The sequence below is a fragment of the Sminthopsis crassicaudata genome, chromosome 2 (genome assembly GCF_048593235.1).
Source record: "Sminthopsis crassicaudata isolate SCR6 chromosome 2, ASM4859323v1, whole genome shotgun sequence".
Lineage (NCBI taxonomy): Eukaryota > Metazoa > Chordata > Mammalia > Dasyuromorphia > Dasyuridae > Sminthopsis > Sminthopsis crassicaudata.
In genome coordinates this window covers 569659707-569676198 of record NC_133618.1, presented here as the reverse complement: position 1 = coordinate 569676198, position 16492 = coordinate 569659707, and the positions used below count along the sequence as shown (strand labels likewise).

The window sequence follows — 16492 nt, the reverse complement described above, 5'->3', positions numbered from 1 at the left end:
TAGGTTATCTTTCTTTCTTCCTAATTTTTCTGTTGCTCTGGAGGGTATAACCATCTTCCCCGTTTAACAGGATCAAAACTTAGGTATCATTCTGTTACTAAAGTCTTGTTGATTTGAACTTTCATATAATCTTTTCTCTAGGACCTTTTAAAAAACAAACAAACAAACAAACAAACAAACAAAAAAAACCCACATCACTCCTGAACTATATTATATTTCAATAGTTGCTAGTCTCTCTGCCTCAAGTCCACACTCCAGAGTCCATTCTAAACTCAGCTATCAAATTTGCTTTCCTAAAATTCATCATACAAATTCAGTCCAGTAGCTAGAGACAAGATAGAGAAGTCTGAGTCATCTCCTCCAAACTTAACCTAGAAAATGTACCACACCTAATTCTGATTAGGAAAGTCCCCCCCCCCAAAAAAAATTACACAATGATTTATTTTTCTCACTAAAAATAGTTTAGAAAAATAAAATTATTTTTTGCCCAATCCGGAAAATTAGATTTCTAGGGACATTGGAGTGGGGGATATCTATGAAAACAGCACAGCATTTTCCAATGAGTGAGTGAGTAAGAATAAAGAACATTCTAATGGCTAAAGAAAGAGGATAGAGCACCTGAGAAGTAAAAACATCCCAGGAGACTTCGGAGATCTTTGCTGAGAGCAAGAATAGATTCCATCTGGCAACTCTGTCATCCATTGTCCATTTTCAGGTCACAGATTCAGGACAGAAAGGAATGATCATGGGTGAGCACAGTGTATGTAACAAGGAAGGAACAAATTCTAGAAACTTAGTTGTGTGGTTGAGCCTAAAAGCTTATCAGTAAACTTAGTTGTAAAATCTTGAGTGCTGTACATATACCTGAAATGGAATAACCAGGGTAGGAGACTTAGATCAATAAAGGGAGCCAATAGTTCCATTGCTCTAAAACTCCAAAACCTCTAAGCAGGCCAGTAGCAACTAAGTCCAATAGCAGTCTACTGAAATTCAACTACACGTAAGACAACAGATCCAAATCTGAGTCAGGAATTTATAGAGTCAAAACTACAGGGGCAGTAAACACACCTTTACTCAAATTACATCCTTCTGGAAGCAGCAGATACTACTGAGAGAGGAGGGAAAGAAGAGGGAAGGAAGAAAAGGAAGGGGGGGAAAGGGAGGGGGAGGAAAAATCTACTATTCATCTCCTGAAAGGAATCCCATAATGAAAACTCCAAGGAATATTACAGGCAAAACCCAGAGCTCCCTGGTCAAGAAGAAAATATTGAAAGTAGTAAGAAAGAAATAATTCAATTACTAAAGAGACACAGTCAGGATCACGTAAGATTTAGCAGTCACCACTTTCAAAGTATAAAAGGCTTGGAATATATTCTAAAAGGCTAAGTACCTAGCATTACAACCAAGAAAAATTGATCTAGAAAAAAGTGAGGCAAATGGACATTTTGTGAAAAAGAACTTTTCAAGCATTCTTGATGAAAAGCCCAGAAGTGAAAAGAAAAATCTTACACTCAAACTCAAGAGTTAAGAAAAGCATTAAAAAAAACTAAATATGAATAAGGAATCATAAAGGTCTTATTAATATTCTGATATGTGGAAATGTTACATCTAACCAACCATCATTACGTCTGGATATCACAAAGGAAGAAGGAAAGATAAAGAGGAATGCACTGGGAGAGAGATAAATAGAGAGAAAGAATAAACTTATCTCATAGAAAAGGGGTGCACAAAGCACACAAATTCAGTCTCCTGAAAAGGGGTTCAAAGTGGGAAGAATACGCATACACAAAGTTAGATGCAGAAATTCATCTTGTCCTACAAATAAAGTAGGAGACAAAGCAGTTTAAAAAAGGGGGGAGGGGGGGCAATAAGGATTACAAAGAAAGTCTATAATCAGAATCAAAACACACAGGACAGGGTTAAAAAAAATTAACACACATAACAGAAGAAGATGGAGGGAAATACATAGCTAGCAATAAATGTGAACATGAATAGGATAAACTCATCCAATAAAATGGAACAGGATTTCAGAATGAATTAGAAACCAGAATCCAACATATGTTGTTTATAATAAGAAATATATTTGCAACAGAAAAGTACACATGAATAAAAATAAGAGGCTAGAGTATAATTTATTATGCTTCAACTGAAATAAAAAATTAGGGAAACTACATTTTGCTACAAGGTACCACACACACAATGAATTAGAATCAATACATTAAACATTTGTGGAACAATTGGTATCTCATCTATTTTTAAAGAAAAAGTTAAATGAGTTTATAAGGGGGCAGCTAAATAGCACAGTGGATAAAGCACCAGTCCTGAAGACAGGAGGACCCAAGTTCAAATTTGACCTCAGACACAATACTTCTTGGCTGTGTGACCCTGGGCAAGTCACTTAACCCCAATTGCCTCAGGAAAAAAAAAAAGTTTATAAGAAATATATAAGACTCATGGGGGACCTAGATTTACCCAATCTTAAACTTAAATAAATCTCAACTAAGGAGATAAATACAATTTTTAAAAACTTAGAAATGATAATACTCTGGAAAATACTGAATAGGGGGGAAAAAAAGGTATATCTAATTTTATTTTATGTTTGCTGAGGCAATTAGGGTTAAATGACATGCCCAAGGTCACACAGCTAGGAAGTGTTAAGTGTCTGAGATCAAATTTCAACTCAGGTCCTCCTGACTTCAAGGCTAGTGCTCTATCCACTGAACTACCTAGCTGAGCTGAATATATCTATTTCTTAGCTGTGCATGGAAACTTCACAAAAATTTGACTAAACATGGGGCACAAAAACCTAACAAATGCAGAAAAACAAATATCAAATGCATCTTTTTCTAACTATAATGAAGTTTTAAAACGGTCTTTGAAACATAGATTGAAAATTACTTGGTAACTAATTTAATCCCAAAGAACAGGTATGTCAAAAGAATACAAACAACAATTTCATTAAACATAATGAGAAAAATGAGATAGTGAACTAAAATTCGTGGACCAATTGCAGTCCCTTAGGAGAAAACTTCTACCTCTAAGCACTTTTATCAATAAAAGAGAGAGAGCAGATTAACAAATTGGGAATGTAACTAAGCCAACATACAACTGAAAAAATCAAATGAAAAAGTAATAAAATTAACTTTTTTTTTTAAATTGAAGTAATAATTACAGTTAGGAATGGGTGTTTGAAGAAAAAATAAAGTAGATAAGCCATTAGTTAACTTGATTTAAAAAAAAGAAAGTAGTATGAAAAATAAGATGACTTCACAACCACTTAAGAAATAAAATTATTATGAATAATTCTGCCAAACACATCAAAAAAACTGATACTTAAGTGGAATAGATTAAAAAAATTTGTGTTGCCCAGAATAACAAACAGGAAATTATTCAAAGAACCCTACTGGGGGGGTTGGGGGGGAGTTAGGTGGCACAGTGGATAGAGCAACAGCCTTGAATTCAGGAGGACCCAAGTTCAAATATGGTCTCAGACACTTAACACTTCCTACCTGTGTGACCCTGGACAAGTCACTTAACCCCAGCCTCAGGGGGAAAAAAAAAAAAGAAAGAAGAAGAAATTTAACAAGACATGAATTAACCCTAAGAAAAAACCTCAGAGCCGATATTTGGATTTGTCGATGAATTCTACCAAATCTTTAAAGATCAGTTAATACAAGGACACCTAGAAGGCGCAGATAGAGCGAGTCCCTGAAGTCAGGAGGACCTGAGTTCTAATCCTACCTCAGATACTTAATACTTCCTAGCTGTGTGACCCTGGGCAAAGTCAATTAACCCCAGTTACCTCAGCAAAAAAAAAAAAAAAACAGTTAATACCAATAATACACAAACCATCTAAGGAAGAGAAGGGGAGAGAGGGGAAAAAAGCAATCCTACTAAATTTCTTCTATTACACAAATCTGATCAATACCAAGAAGTATTAATGCAAAAAATATTTTTTTAAATGCCAGCAAGGAAATTATCAAGATACAATACAAAAATGTTACACTATGATCAGGCAGGATTTATTCTTTAATTCTTAAGTGTACCTTACCATGTTAATGTCAATAACAAAACCCACAAAAATAGATGCTGAAAAATCTTTTGGCAAAATACAACACCAATTTCCTGTTAAAACAAGACAGGAATAGAAAACAGGAATAAAATAAAAAAATTTCCATAAAATTCTAAGTAGTAGCTATCTAAAATTCAAAAGCAAGCATCATTATCTATATGCCTATATAAAGATGGGGGAGGGAACGCACAAGATGTCCATTTCCACTAATATTTATTCAATAATATAAACAATATTAAAAAATGGAAGGAATAAACAGGCATAGAGGAAACAAAGTTATCATTTTCTGTATGACAGAGAGTCCACTAAAAAAACTAAGTGTAATAAGAAAGATGCAGGATATAAAATAAAACTACACAAACCCTTAGCATTTCTCTATATTACCAAAACAAAACAAACCAAGCTGGAAATGATAAAATGAAAAATTCCATTTAAAATAACTACAGATAGTATAAAATTCTTGGGAGTCTACGTGCTACTACACATACAGGAAATATATGAACACAATTATAAAACATTATTCACACAAATAGAGACAGATCTATAACTTCAAAATACCAACTATTCATGTGTAGGATGAGCCAATTTTTTTCCTCAATACAACTTTATTTTTCCATGCAACAATAGTTTTTAACATTCCTTTCTTCAAGATGTTTTTGTTTCAAATTTTCTCTCTCCTTTCTGTTCATTCCCCTCCCCAAGACAGAGAGCAATCCAATACAGAGTTAAACGTGTACAATCCCTCTAAATATATTTGCATCTGTCATGTATAAGAAAAAGCAGAACAAAAAAAAAAGAAAAAGGTAAACAAGCAAACAAACAAAAAAGTAAAAATACTATACTTTTGATCCACATTCAGTCTCCGTAATTCTCTCTCTGGAGGTAGATGGAATTTTCTATCCCAAATATATTGGAATTGTCCTAAATCACTGCACTGCTAAGAGCTAAGTCTATCATAGTTGATCATCACACAATCTTGCGTATTACTATGTACAATATTATCCTGGTTCTATGGTTTCTTTACTCAGCATAAGTTCATGTTAGTCTTTCCAAGCTTTTCTGAAATCAGCCTGCTCATCATTTCTTAAAGAACAATAACATTCCAAAACATTCAGATATTATAATTTATTCAACCATTCCCCACAATGAGCATCCACTCAATTTCCAGTTCTTTACCACTAGAGAAAGAGCTCCTACAAACATTTTGCAAATATGGGTCCTTTCCTTCTTCTATAATCTTTTTGGGTTATAGACTCAGTAATGAAAATCAAACAATAAGCTTAAGAATAAAGGAAACAGTTGGGAAAACTGGAAATTAGTATGGCAGAAATTAGATATGGACCCACACTTAACACCATATACCAAGATAAGATCAAAATGGGTCCATGATTTAGGCATAAAGAATGAGATCATAAATAGATTAGAGGAACAGAGAATAGTCTACCTCTCAGACCTGTGGAGGAGGAAGGAATTTATGACCAGAGGAGAATTAGAGATCATTATTGATCACAAAATAGAAGATTTTGATTACATCAAACTAAAAAGTTTCTGTACAAACAATACTAATGCAAACAAGATTAGAAGGGAAGTAACAAATTGGGAAAATATTTTTAAAAGTAAAGGTTCTGACAAAGGTCTCATTTCCAAAATATATAGAGAACTGACCCTGATTTATAGGAAATCAAACCATTCTCCAATTGATAAATGGTCAAGGGATATGAACAGACAATTCTCAGATGATGAAATTGAAACTATTTCCACTCATATGAAAGAGTGTTCCAAATCACTACTGATCAGAGAAATGCAAATTAAGACAACTCTGAGATACCACTACACACCTGTCAGATTGGCTAAAATGACAGGAACAAATAATGATGAATGTTGGAGGGGATGTGGGAAAACTGGGACACTGATACATTGTTGGTGGAGCTGTGAAAGAATCCAGCCATTCTGGAGAGCAATTTGGAACTATGCCCAAAAAGTTGTCAAACTGTGCATACCCTTTGACCCAGCATTGCTGTTATTGGGATTATATCCCAAAGAAATATGAAAGAAGGAAAAGGGACCTGTAAGTGCCAAAATGTTTGTGGCAGCTCTTTTCGTAGTGGCTAGAAACTGGAAGTTGAATGGATGTCCATCAATTGGAGAATGGTTGGGTAAATTGTGGTATATGAAGGTTATGGAATATTATTGCTCTGTAAGAAATGACCAGCAGGAGGAATACAGAGATGTTTGGAGAGACATGAACTGATGCTGAGTGAAATGAACAGAACCAGAAGATCGTTGTACACTTCAACAACAATGCTGTATAAAGATGTATTCTGATGGAAGTGGAAATCTTCAACATAAAGAAGATCCAACTCACTTCCAGTTGATCAATGATGGATAGAAATAACCATACCCAGAGAAGGAACACTGGGAAGCGAATGTAAATTGTTAGCACTACTGTCTATCTATCCAGGTTACTTACACCTTCAGAAGCTAATAATTAATGTGCAACAAGAAAAAGGTATTTACACACATATATTGTATCTAGGTTATATTGTAACACATGTAAAATGTATGGGATTACCTGCCATCAGGGGGAGGGAGTGGAGGGAGGGAGGGGATAATTTGGAAAAATGAATAATAAATAAATAAATAAACATCTTTTACTTTAAAAACTCCAGAGAATAAACTAAAAACATTTTTAACAATAGGATCAACAAAAACCAGAATACAAAATAAGCCCACATAAATCAACAATCTTTCTATGCATTTAAAAAAAAAAAAAAAACTTAGCAAGATGAGAGAGGAAAAATAAAACCATTCAAAAGACTTCAAAACAAATTTAAAAAAAAAAAAAAAAAATCTGGAAACCTACCGGCCTACTAGGATATGCATGGGAACATTTTGCATACAATTACAAAATAAGCTTTAAAGAAATAAAAATGAGCTGAAATAATTTAAAAATAATAAATGTTGATTGGACCATGCCAATATGATAAAAATGACCATACTACTTAATTTACTTAAATATCACAGAAATGAAACTATCAAAGGGCAATTGATAACAAAAATAAAAAACAAAACAAAGATCATCTAGAAAACAAAAAAGGTCAAATATCTCTAGAAATGATGTAACAAGTTAGGAAATAAAGGAACCTAGAAATGTCAGATTTCAAATAATACTACAAAACAAAAATCATTAAAATTGGCACTAAACAAAAATGAAAAGTTATCCAACAGATTAAGTACACAAGATATAAAAGTAAACCTAGCAAATATTATAAATGCTTAGTATATAGAGTAGTTAGTTGATACTCACTGAGTGCTACAGTGGCACAGTGCTCAATCAATCTGAAGATTGATAACAACTTTAAAGATTCCAAACCCTGACATGCCTAAAATAAAGCTTATCTTTCCTCCTAAATTAGCTTCTCCTTCTGCAAATGTTATTTCTGAGTGTACTATCATCATTCATTTAGTATTCCATATTCACAACCTTGGGGTTATTTCTGATTAATTAACTCTCTGTTGTCTATTTTTGTCTCCACTCTCTTCTTTTTACTATTTCTGGAGAATTCTTTCTTATGGTGCGATTCTTGTTATAGCTCATGGATTTAAAGTTAGAAAAAGTTTAGACAAAAATACATTTGGCCCAACTTTCTCACCTTACAAATGAATTTCAGAGAAATTAACCTCAAGAAGTCTAAAGAAAAAAGGATTGTAGAATGACAGCTTTCTTCAAGTATGTTCAGTACCATTACCTGGAAGGGATATCTCTGCTTTATCCTACATGGCCCAAGAGAGCAGAGCTGAGTAATAAGATGACAATTGCAAAGGAACAAATTTAGGCTTGAGGATAAGAAAAACAATTAACTATATAGAAGTAGAATGAGTAGTCTTTAAGGTTGTAATGTAAGAGGTTCACCATCCTCACAGACGAGGAAACTAAAGGACAGAGGGGTTGTGACAGGCCCACCAGTCACAAAAGTAGTTGGGGGCCAGAGTCAGTTTTATAATTCAAATACTTTGACCCTAGAACTAGTACTGTCCCCAGAACACCATGTTCCTTTACAATTGACAATTATAGAGAATTACACAAATGACTTTGAGGAGCAGAGAACACAAAATCCCAAGTGAATTGTTTGGTAATAAACTCCCCCACTCCCAAAAAAGCATTTGATTTTGCAACATAATCTAATCTTAAATGTTCTGGTACAACAAGTGTGTAATAGGTTAAGATCAAATAAAAGTTTTAAGTGTAAGGGAGTCCCCGGTAATGGCATAGTAAACAGACTTATCTCACTATATCTGATTTTATGGCTGCACACATTCCTTTCATTAGTCACATTTTATCTCCTAGATTCTTGTCCATGGTCTGGGGATAACTCTACCCAAGTAGCATCCACCCAATATGGAGAAAGTTTTCCTGAGTCTTTTAATATTTGGGGCTATGTGGCAGAAATTAGATATGGATCCACACTTAACACCATATACCAAGATAAGATCAAAATGGGTCCATGATTTAGGCATAAAGAATGAGATCATAAATAGATTAGAGGAACAGAGAATAGTCTACCTCTCAGACCTGTGGAGGAGGAAGGAATTTATGACCAGAGGAGAACTAGAGATCATTACCGATCACAAAATAGAAGATTTTGATTACATCAAACTAAAAAGTTTCTGTACAAACAATACTAATGCAAACAAAATTAGAAGGGAAGTAACAAATTGGGAAAATATTTTTACAATTAAAGGTTCTGATAAAGGTCTCATTTCCAAAATATATAGAGAACTGACCCTAATTTATAAGAAATCAAACCATTCTCCAATTGATAAATGGTCAAAGGATATGAACAGACAATTCTCAGATGATGAAATCAATTAAAATTATATCCACTCATATGAAAGTGTTCCAAATCACTACTGATCAGAGAAATGCAAATTAAGACAACTCTGAGATACCACTACACACCTGTCAGATTGGCTAAAATGACAGGAACAAATAATGATGAATGTTGGAGGGGATGTGGGAAAACTGGGACACTGATACATTGTTGGTGGAGCTGTGAAAGAATCCGGCCATTCTGAAGAGCAATTTGGAACTATGCCCAAAAGTTATCAAACTGTGCATACCCTTTGACCCAGCATTGCTGTTATTGGGCTTATATCCCAAAGAAATATGAAAGAAGGAAAAGGGACCTGTAAGTGCCAAAATGTTTGTGGCAGCTCTTTTCGTAGTGGCTAGAAACTGGAAGTTGAATGGATGTCCATCAATTGGAGAATGGTTGGGTAAATTGTGGTATATGAAGGTTATGGAATATTATTGCTCTGTAAGAAATGACCAGCAGGAGGAATACAGAGATGTTTGGAGAGACATGAACTGATGCTGAGTGAAATGAACAGAACCAGAAGATCATTGTACACTTCAACAACAATGCTATATAAAGATGTATTCTGATGGAAGTGGATATCTTCAACATAAAGAAGATCCAACTCACTTCCAGTTGATTAATGATGGACAGAAACAACTATACCCAGAGAAGGAACACTAGGAAGTGAATGTAAATTGTTAGCATTACTGTCTATCTACCCAGGTTACTTATACCTTTGGAATCTAATACTTAACATGATACAAGAAAATTGGATTTACACACATAGGGGAGGGAGGGGAAAATTTGGAAAAATGAATACAAGGGATAATGTTATTAAAAAATAAATAAATAAATAAATAAATATATATATCACAATATATTATTAATAATAATGACAACAACAATAATAAATCATTTAAAAGATTGCAAATATATATATATATATATTTGAGGCTATTAGTATCTGATCCAGATTGTCAATTTACAAATCATAGGTTCTCTAATTCAAGACTCATTTGTCAGGCATTTTGTAGAAAAAAATGTCACATGGATATACTGAGACTACTGAGACTCTGATTCTTTAGTAAGATTAAGTTCACGCCTACTCAAAACTTTTCAGTGTCATAACCTTTGGAGAAAAATTCATATTGTGTTGCCTGGAATTCAGTGCTCTATACATTCTAGCATCATTATACCTTTCAAGCGTAATTTCCTATTATTCCTATCTACTTACTCCATACTCTAGTCAAATCAGACTTATTGCCCTCAAAATAATATGCCTCAAATTTTACTACCATCATACTTTTTTTTTTCATGTTGTTCTTTATGGAGGGAAGTTTTTATTCTTTCTCTATTAATTCCTATATAAATATAAAAACACAGTTAAATGCCATCTTCTCCCATAAAGCTTTCAATAATACTTAAGACCTCATAACCTTATTTTGTCATTGTCAAATATGCTCCATTAAATCGCAGACCGAATTAGGTAGGCCTAAATTTAAATGTTAGTCCTTCAATAGAAGGATCCCACCTGCCTGACCAGTGAATTTCTTAACTTTTTAGACCTAGTTTCTTTTTCTACAAAATGAAAAATTACCAAAATGTTCTTAAACATTTTTCTCAACAAAGAATTAAAGGAGTTGGCAAAAGTGGCTAAATAATTTACTATACATGATATGAAATGGAATGTTATTATCCTTCAAGAAACACTAAATATGAAGAATTTAAAGAAACATGAAAAGGTTTCTATAAATCATTACAAAGTGAAGTAAGTAGCTATGTAAAGTCAATGACCTTAATTGAAAATAATGTTGTACACAATAATCCCTTCTACATGAGAATTATAAAACTGGTCTTAGTGGTCATCCTGATAAGTAAGTACAAAGACATACAATAGAGATAATAAAAGTCTGAACTAGGAATAACAGGCAAAAAGGTACATATGGTGAAGGTGTTGTGTGAGAAGATACAAAAATTGACAACTACATACATATAGGATCATGGATCCTTCAAAGGAAATCATTAAGTGTGAAGGAAGTATGACTTTGGTGGGAAAGGGGGGCTAAGAGGAAGATCAAAGACTGTTAAGTTAAAAATACTGAAAAGACATCCACGAGGATGTGTTACTGGGATGAAAACTGAGAAGGGATTTTAAAAAGAGCAAGATATACAGAATTAGTAAGTCATCTGAATAATGAATGATATATTAGCTATCTTCAATGTGCTGAAAAAACAAAGAAAAATAAAATCCTTGCCTTTTAAGATCTTTCTTACAACTGTTTACGGTATTGTCTTTCTACACAGGTTACTTATACCTTCAGAATCCCAATTCTTATTGTGCAAGAAGAAATTTGATTTTACACACATATATTGTATCTAGGTTATACTGTAACACATTAAATAATGTATGGAATTGCCTATCATCTAGGGGAGGGAGTAAAGGGAGGGAGGGGAAAATTTGGAAAAATGAATACAAGGGATAATGTAAAAAAAAAAAAAAAAATTACCCATGCATATGTACTGTCAAAAAAAATTATAATTATAAAATTAATTTAAAAAAATAGAATATTTCTCACATTCTATCTGAGAGATAACATGCCTATCATGTTATATATATATGTGTGTATATATATATGCATAAAATAGATAAAAATAATTTTTAGAGGGGAAAATAAAAAGAGAAGAAACTAGCAAGTGAGGTAGGAGGAAATCAGGAAAGATTCCATGCAGAGTGTAGAAATAACTGAAATCAGGAGACCTGAAATCACTAAAAGTGGGGAGCGGGGTAGAGAACATCAAGAGAAAAAGATAGAGCTTCATCCCAGATCCAAAACTAAGATTTCCACATGAATGTCCTTGACAGCACCTCAAACAATAATTTTAATTTGCCCAAAGTGAAGAACTAAAAACAACTAAGTGGAGAGATTTGTGACAAAAAGGTTAAATTTCAGCTTCATATTAAAAATACTTAACCAGTAAGTGTCCAAACTTAATGAGCTATCTCTAGATGATTTAGTGAACATTTTAGACTTCCCAAAGATAAGTTCAACTTCTAAAATTTAGAAACAGAAAATTCATTAGAGAGGATAAATTCATTGTTAAAATGGACCTTAGCCAATGGATCCACTTCCCCATATTAATGAAGCAAAGCAAAGTTAAGTGTCTTGCTCAGGAATACACAATTTGAACCCAGGTCTTCCTTATGTCTTCAATTCCAATTATTCATATAAACTCTTCCTCTTATAGATAAAAAAAAGTAAAGCCCAGAGAGGTAGTATTCAAGGGCATTCTAGACTGACTGCCAATCAAAAATCTGGACCATGTGACCTCTCCAAACAACTCCAAGATAACATACAAAATTATACTGATTTTTGAGGGAATCTTTAGATAGAATAAGGAAATGTCAACAGGCAATGACATCACAAGACTTATGACAAAATTACTTTTATTACAAGAGTAATAAACATGCAAAAGGGTTCCTTCTCAGTCTTTACAGAAATCTATATTTTATAACAGCAGGACAAAGGGAGAAACAGGGCATATCAGGAAAGGATGAGTCATGGGACAGGGAATCACTGAACTTTCAGTGGGGAAAAAAAAGATCACTCTTCAGGGTGAGGAACAAGGTAATACAAAAACCTCATTCTTTCCCACTGCTAGACTACAAGGTAAGAGGATCTAGTTTGCTCATCTGCAAAGGACCTCAGTTACATGAGCATTATTCCAACTTGGCATAGACTGCCTACTGCCTACCTTGCCTCCCAAAGATATACAACAAACTGTCAGCTCAGGGGGAGGATTGTCCTTAACTCCTTAACACATTCAGGGTCTCCAGGAGGATGCTCTGGGCCCAGAGTTTATGGAAAGTATGGTAACTCAAAAATATAAGTTCAGAGAACCCCTTAACAGACGAACCAGATGAATTCCAACATTTTCCAAGTTTTCTGAGGACATCAAACATTTTATATGAGTAAGAGAGTTAAGACAAGCAAATTTCTTATTTTAAAATTCAGGAAACTCCTATTTGAAAATTTAGGAAATACTGCCTAAATTTTGATCACAAGTAATATGCTATTTTCAGTAACATCAGCTGTTAACAGCCAACCTCTTTTACTACTGTCCCAATTTCTAAGGATAATCTCGAATTTGTCAATGTAGGTGTTGGTTGCCATATTGTTAGAAAGTATTTTTTGGAAATGCTGAGAACTTTCTATGTTAGCGAATACTAAAAGACACTCCTCCCTTCCTCAACCCACACTTTCTAATTTTCCCATTTCTGTTGAAGATATCACTCATCTATTCGCCAAGAGTCACAACCTACAAGTTATCTTCAACTGCTTTCTGCAATTTGTTAATATTTGTAAAAGCAACATACAAAAATAAAGAAAATGCATATAGTGCTTTTTGGCCCCATTTAGTTATCAAAGAGACATCAGGTCTTTAACTTTTGACTTTTGGAGGTGATTTTTAAGATTTATCTATGTCTGAGGTACATTGAGATTTCCCCCACTATTATAATTTTATTATCTTCTTGTAATTATTTTCCTTTAATTTATGCCATTCAATGCATATTTTGACATTAATTTGCTGCCTACATTATCTTTAAACATGTTCCCCATTTACCTTTTAACCCAATCTATTTTTATTGTTGCCTCGTCAGAAAGCATGATTCCTACATTGTTTTCTAACTTCATTTGAAATGCTTTATTCTAACTGTGTGAATCTTTTTGTTTCAAGAATTTCATTTGTAAAAGAGGGACTAGATTCAATTGCTTCTACTATCTTTTCCAGCTCAAAAACGATGGTACCATCCTACAAATTTGTGTAAACAACCAAAAGCAAAATGTTGGATTCTACTTTCTCATCCATGCTATTTCCCTCCTCTCCATTTTGAGTTGATTTATACCATTCGGCTTCACAGATGTGAATCCTTCATATTCTGTTCTTTCCTCTCTTTTTGCTTCCAAACTCTTTACAAAGGTTTTGAAAATAATGTGATTAACACTTCTGATCTATATTTAATCCTATCTGCTTCTATTCCACTATTTCTCAACTAGAGTCTTTGATAGATTCTTTCCAGTTTCTTATTCTCCCCTTCAAGATCCATCCTCCAAAGAGAATTTTTTTTTGCTTATGACTAATCACTCCTTCAAAATACACAAAGTCATACTTTGTCCAGATTTGCTGCTGAATTTAATATAGTCTCACACTAAATTCTATGTGTATTCAACTTTCCCTCCCCCAATTTTCCAGTTCCCATCAGCACCCGTTCCTCCATATTTGTATAGGCTCCTCCCACACTTTAATTATATGAAATAAGTTCCACCCTCTCCCTCTTTTCTTCCCTAGGGTTTTTTTTTTCCCTCTTAAGGTCATCAAAATATAACTACTACTCCTATTTCCTTAGACTTATTGACTACTTCTATGATGAGACTCTCAATATGTTTCTTCTTTGCCTATTGAAATATAAATACTTGACCATCTAGTTCCTTCTAATTGTTCAAATGTCTTTACCCTTCCATGTTTCTCTTGTATTTCAAATACAATCTTGAATTTCTTCCATGTTTCTCTTGTATTTCAAATACAATCTACTCAAAAATGGTCTCTTGAATTTCTTCCATGTTTCTCTTGTATTTCAAATACAATCTACTCAAAAATGGTCTCTTCTTCGGAGAGATTTCAAAATTCTCCATTTCATTAAAGGTCCATTGTCTGCTGGCAGCTAGGTAGCACAGTAGATAAAAGACTACTAGGTTCAGAATCTAGAAGATATGAATCCAAATCCAGCTTCAGATACTTCTAGGAGTTTAGGTATTACCAGTCATCATCTTGGGTAAGTCACTCAATCTGCCTGCTTTGGTATCCAATGGAAAAATGAGGGTTATAAGCTATCTCTCAGGACTGTGGTGAGGATAATACTTCACTCAAAGGAGATATCTTTAAAGTGCTTCGCATACAATACATGGGCACATAGGTATTTAATGCTTGTTTTTTTCTCCCATTCCCCTTTTCTTCCTATATTGTACTCAATTTTATACATTAGTCTGATTTTAAACATTTTTATCTTTTCTGGCACATGGTATTCTAAACTCTCTTCTTTAGCTACTAAGCTTTGGGCAGTCATGATCCTTGGTATCTCAACTTTTTCTTTATTAACTGAAAGCTCCATATTTTGGCTATGATGTTCATGAAAGCTTTTGTTTGGGGTTTTCTTCATTGTTACAGCTGACCCAAAAAAATGATGTGAAGGTAATTAAAAAACCTAATTACTGTGCTAGCATATGTAAGATTGACTATAAGGTAGTCTGCTGTTCACTCCCCATGTCTCCATAGTTTCCAAGTCAAAGTGACAGTTTCAGAAACTTTTGACTAAATCATGTCACATTATAAAAGCTTTAGACTCTAGGTGTCACCTGCCTATCTATCCCCATCTCCAATACCCAAGCTGGAAGGTTCCTATATGAGCATACCTTGGACTGGGCTGTTTTATCTGGATCTCTCCCCAAGTTGTAACAGGTTTCTGGCCATCTCTTAATGCTAATCTGGTTTAGCAGAATGCATTATGATTTCTAAAGACTTTTTAATTATTTTTTTGGTAAGATTTTTTTTTTAAATCTATATTGGATCACCATAAAGCTGGACAGCTTTTCTTCTACATTCATTTCACATTCAACCATCTGAAAGCAAGTTCATTCTCAATTCTTCATTCTCACCAACCTGCCTCTAATAATTTCCCATGTCTTCTTGATTTCATCAACATTTCTTCCATCCATCCTTTTCTCTCTAACATCTATAACTCAAGACTAGGCTCTCATGATTTTTATCTGAGCCTGTGATCCTGCAATAGCATACTAATTGGCTTCCTTGTGTATAGCCCCTCCATCGAGAATTTTCCAGGCACTCCTCAAATGATATTACTAAATAAAGATCTAACTTGCTGGAAAAACTTTCAATAGCTCCTCATTTTGTTTACAATAAAATACTAACTACCATTTGTCCTTTTAGAAGTTTCTTTTAAAAATTCTATATATTTTCTATTATCACTTTCATTTCTCAATATATTCCCTGCTCTATCCAGTGAGCAATATCATCTAACAAAGAGGGGAAAAAAAAAAAAAAAACAGTTCAGCAAAACTAATACATCACCAAGTTTGACAGCATATGCAGTTTCCCACATCGACAGTCTCAAATATCTGAAAAAGAGGGAGGAGGGGCCAAGCTTGGTCACTATAATCAAGTAGTGAAAAGATCCTTCTTTCTCTACTGGCCAGGCCCCAGGACAGCCCAAAACCCATATGGAACAGTAGAAAGATCTGCCACCACCTAAGTGTTCTTTCCCATTGCTACTTCATGGCTCATATAGCTTAGAAATTATTTCTTCTAGTGTTGTAGCTTAGAGGTGTCAAACACCAAGATTAAAATGTAATTGGGAAATACCGAACAAAATAAAAATATAACAGAATATCCATAATGTTAATGTGCATTTTGAAAGTCACTAAGCAGCCCTAGTATCATTTAGTGACCCTGGATGAACCTTTAAGGCTTACCTTACATCTAACCT

General features: G+C 33.9%; 1 protein-coding gene across 9 annotated transcripts in view; it reads right to left on the bottom strand.

Annotated features, from left to right (window-relative positions):
- ZFAND6 (zinc finger AN1-type containing 6) overlaps positions 1 to 16492 on the bottom strand; it is a 95725-nt gene that overhangs the window by 51613 nt on the left and 27620 nt on the right. For 2 of the 9 annotated variants that reach the window (XM_074295229.1, XM_074295227.1), the window contains exon 2: positions 16078 to 16124. The exons of the other annotated variants lie outside the window; for them this stretch is intronic. The gene's annotated coding sequence lies outside the window, so the exon portion shown is untranslated. The remainder of the gene's footprint in view (positions 1 to 16077; positions 16125 to 16492) is intronic. 9 annotated transcript variants of the gene reach the window in all.